The sequence below is a fragment of the Marmota flaviventris genome, chromosome 16, assembly GCF_047511675.1.
Source record: "Marmota flaviventris isolate mMarFla1 chromosome 16, mMarFla1.hap1, whole genome shotgun sequence".
Taxonomy (NCBI): Eukaryota; Metazoa; Chordata; class Mammalia; order Rodentia; family Sciuridae; genus Marmota; species Marmota flaviventris.
In genome coordinates, this window is record NC_092513.1 from 75,304,545 (window position 1) to 75,308,704 (window position 4,160).

Below are 4,160 nucleotides of genomic sequence, written 5' to 3' on the forward strand. Positions count from 1 at the left end.
TTTTCTAGCCACTTAAAAAAATATTGTCCTCAAATGTTCAATTTTAATCATTTATTTTATTAGTCTTCTTTCTTTCCCCAAGAGCCTTCAATTCTGGATACTTCCATAAACCCACCAAATCTGGACTGTTCCATCTTTAGGCCTGTGGCATATTCTTCTCGCTGGGCCTTCTCCTTCACTCTCCTAGCTTGGGCCCAATGCTCCTTTGCTCTTTCGTCTTGCTCATTTTGCCAGAGGTTATCCCAGTAGTTACTTAATAAAGGTGCAAAGAAGGTTAATTTTATGAATGCTGATATATATGAAAATGTCTTTAGTCTATCTCTGCACATGACTAATACTTTGCTAAATCTGGAATTCCAGGTTGAAAATAATCTTCCCTCAGGAATTTTTAGGTGTCCGTGTCTTCAGGAATTACAAGGCGCTATAGCACTGATCCCATGGTGTTAAAGTCTCTGCCTTGAAGTTCAAGATTCACAGAGGTTGCTGGATACGCGCCCCCTCTACGATCCATTCCCCGATTGCCCAACACAGCACTTGGTGCTTCAGAATGGCCACCCCTCCTCGCACCTTTAAAGGTCTGCCTGGGTGGTTCCTGTGTATCATTACATCCCAGACAACGTTGTCTTCATAAAAAGTCATCTTGTCATGTTCTCTGGAGGGTTCTTTGCCCTGTTATCGGGTTTGTTAAAAGATAGTCCCCCGGTACCTTGAGATTTTCCTTCCTTCCAAATTGGGACACTCATCTACTTCTTAGCACATCGAGGGGCTGCTGCAGCCTGTGTTTGCATCCCCCCTTTTGGGGCAGTTTGGTGAGGACTGGGGGCAGTATTGGTGCCAGTGGCTCAGGGTGATGCTGTGCGTATGGAGGGGTGGGATGCCGGGAGGGCTGCAGTGGAGGGAGGGGCTGAGAGTCCAGATAAGGACGCTAAAAAGTGGCAGAGGAGCCCCCGGTGGGAGGAGGCCTTCCAGCCCTGTCCTGACTCTGGGGACCTTTCTGCTCAGCCCCCTGGCTTGTCTGACGCCCCAGGCCTCTGCTGGAGGGAGGGAGAATGGGAGAAAAAAACTTGGTTTATGCAATGGCATCAAAATTAATTCTAATTTTGAATTTTAAAACCTAGTGCTCTGGCCTCCGAGACAAGAACTCCTTCAGAACTGTGCTTCACAAGTGGACTTCCGATCCAGATGGGGGACGGCCACTTCTGTCACCAAAGGAGAGCGAAAGATTACTCTCCCACAGATACAAACTCTTCAGTCTCCCGAATCCCTGAGAAGAGGGGCCTCTCTCTAAAGCTCCTGAGGAGAAGAACGAGGTCAGCTGCCCTTGATGCCCTGTGTCCCCAGGTGTGTGTGGTGGGGCTGGTGCAGTTTAGGGGCCGGGGCTGAGCCCTGTTAGCCCCCTCCCAGTATTGCTCCCTGGGGTTCCAGGGTGACACACAGAGCCATCCCTTCTTCCTTTATATCCTCCCCTTGATCTTGTGATACCCACAGCGTGTCCCAGCACCCCAGGAGCTCCCTGTGGGTCCCTGTGCCAGGGACAATGCTCACTGACAATGCCTGTGCTTGCTCCCTGGGTCTGATCTGCAAAGATCACCTCGAATCATTGGCAGGGCCCTCCTTAGTGGGCAGGAGACAGGGGACATTGGAGACAACTACCTGCCTACCATGGACCCACAGCCCGTGGTCTGGAGGGCCACCCTGTCTTCCAAAGCCGGGTGAGACAGTTGTGACTGAGCTCGGGGCCAGCATGCTCTAGAGACCCTTTGCAGAAGGCACCATGAAAGCTAGAGCCAGCTGGGACATAGGAATTGTCCCTGAGTGACCCATGGGCTCACTTCCTTCAAAAAAAGGGTATTGAAACAAAAAGGCCCCGGAGGGGCAGGTCCCTGGAGCCCAGATCCCTTTCTGTCTGCATGCAGCCGAGGCCGGTCATGGGACGAGTCTTTCCGGCTTTGCATCAGATACTTCAAGAAAAGAGGCCAGAAACCTGTCCCAGGCCTCGCCCTCCCCTTAGATCTGGGAGTCAGTGCCATGGTGCTGGGTGCAGCAGCAGGACTGCTGTTCCAACTAACCAGCCCACCAGGGGACGGCCACTTGCGTTTTTAAGCATTAATTCACACAAGCTTCACAACAGCTGCATGACACACTCTGCATTTCCCAGAACACTGAAGCTCAGAGAGATGAAGTGACTAGCCCCGCATCACACAGCTGTTCTCCGTGGAAGGGCCTGATTTCAGAGCCCAGCTCTATTCAGAGTCTCATGCTGGAGGATCCTTGGTATGCTCTTCTGGTACACGGTGGTGGCTGACCTGATTAATGCTTGACAGGGTCCCCTCCAAAGCCACAAGCGTCCCATCAGACATGATGAGGCACTGGAGGGCAGGGAGGACCTCACTCTCTATGCCTGTGTCCTGGGCAGTAGTGACAACATGGGCTCCCTCTGTCCCTTTCACTGCCTCTGAGGGACAAGGATCACATAGCTGCAGTGTCCACAGGAAGATTAAAAACTGAGTCTGTGTGTCAGGACATCGTGGTCCCTGTGGGAGCTGGGTGGACTCCCTGCCTGACCACAGGGCCCTCTGCCTCTATTCACTGGAGCCCATGAGGTTTCCTTTTTTTTGGACAGGGGATTGAACCCAGGGGAACTTAACCACTGAGCCACACATCCACCTATCCAGCCGTTTTGATTTGATTTTATTTTTTATTTAGAGACAAGGTCTCACTAAGTTGCTGAGGTTGGCCTTAAATTTGTGATCCTCCTCCCCCCAGCCTCCTGAGTCACTAGATTTACAGCTGTGCATCGGCATACCCAGCTAGGACCATGCTGTTTTGACTGTGGAGTTGGGATGTCAGACCCGAGAGCCTAGGAGGCTCCTCTTTCTGCCTCCCCTCCCCTCTTAGAGCATCCTGCTTGTCTTATTTGCCACCATTTTTTTTTGTAAAAATGTTTGAACAAATGGAAACATTGAGAGTGAGCACCCAGACACTCATCCCTGGATTCTACGGCTCACATGGACTTCTGTTTACTTTTTTGCACATCTAGCCATATATCTCCATGATGGCCCACCTCTTTTTTTTTTTTTTTTTGGCAGTGCTGGAGGTCAATCCTGGAGCCTCATACTTGCTAGACAACTGCTCTACGGCTGAGTTACACCATACCCACCCGCCACGTTCTTTATACTAAACCACTTGCTTGGATTTTAAAAATTTAATTGTGTTAAAATACATTTAACAAAATTCACCATTTGTATCAGTCAGTTTTCCATGACTGTAGTGAAATGCCTGAGGTAATTAACTTATAAAGAGAAAAGTCTATTTAGCTCATGGTTCTGGAGGTGCTAGTCTGAGATTGAGTGGCCCCATTGTTACTCAGCACATCATGGTGGGAGCCTGCATGAGAGCAAACTGCTTACATCTTGAGTCAGGGAGCAGAGAGAGACTGGGGGACTGGAGTTCTGCTATCCCCTCTGAGGGCACACCCCCAATGACCTAGGATCTCCCACTAAGCCCCACCTCTTAAAGATCCACAGCATTTCTCAACACTGCCACCTTTAACCAAACCTTTAACACATGGACCTTTCGGGGACACCATCCTTTGGGGGACACTACCATAGTGCCATCTTAACCATTTTTAAATCTACAGGGGAGCAGCACTAAGCATATTCACATATTGTGCAATCATCACCACCATCCATCTCTAGAACTTTCCTACTTTCCCAAGCATAATTTTTCAACAATTAAACAGTATCTTCCCATTTTTCTTCCATCCCTATGGCCCCTGAAAACTGCCATTCTGCTTTCTCTCTCTCTGACTTGGACTACCGCAGGTCCCTCACAGAAGTGGATCGTACACTATCTGTCCTTCTGTGTCTAGCTTATTTCACTCAGCAGAATGTCCTCAAGGTTCATCCGTGTTGTAGCAAGTGTCAGAATTTTCTTCCTTTTTAAGGCTGAATGATATTCTGCTGTATGGATAGACCACATTTTGCTTATGCATTCTTCTGTCAATGAACACTTGGGTTGCTTTCACTTTTTGGCTATTGCAGTCAAGGCTGCTATGAATATTGATGTACAAATACCTTTCAAGGCCCTACTGTTAATTCTTTGAGCTACATCCTCATGTCTTTAATTAACAACACATTTTTCTCTGGAATGCTGTCAGA

At 48.8% G+C, this 4,160-nt stretch overlaps 1 long non-coding RNA gene across 1 annotated transcript; it reads left to right on the top strand.

Annotated features, from left to right (window-relative positions):
• The first annotated feature begins 272 nt into the window (after positions 1-272).
• Positions 273-3,187, top strand: LOC114107944 (uncharacterized). The gene is made up of 3 exons (XR_003585385.2): positions 273-575; positions 1,119-1,341; positions 3,090-3,187. It is a non-coding gene; the product is annotated as an uncharacterized lncRNA (long non-coding RNA).
• Positions 3,188-4,160: the final 973 nt, after the last annotated feature.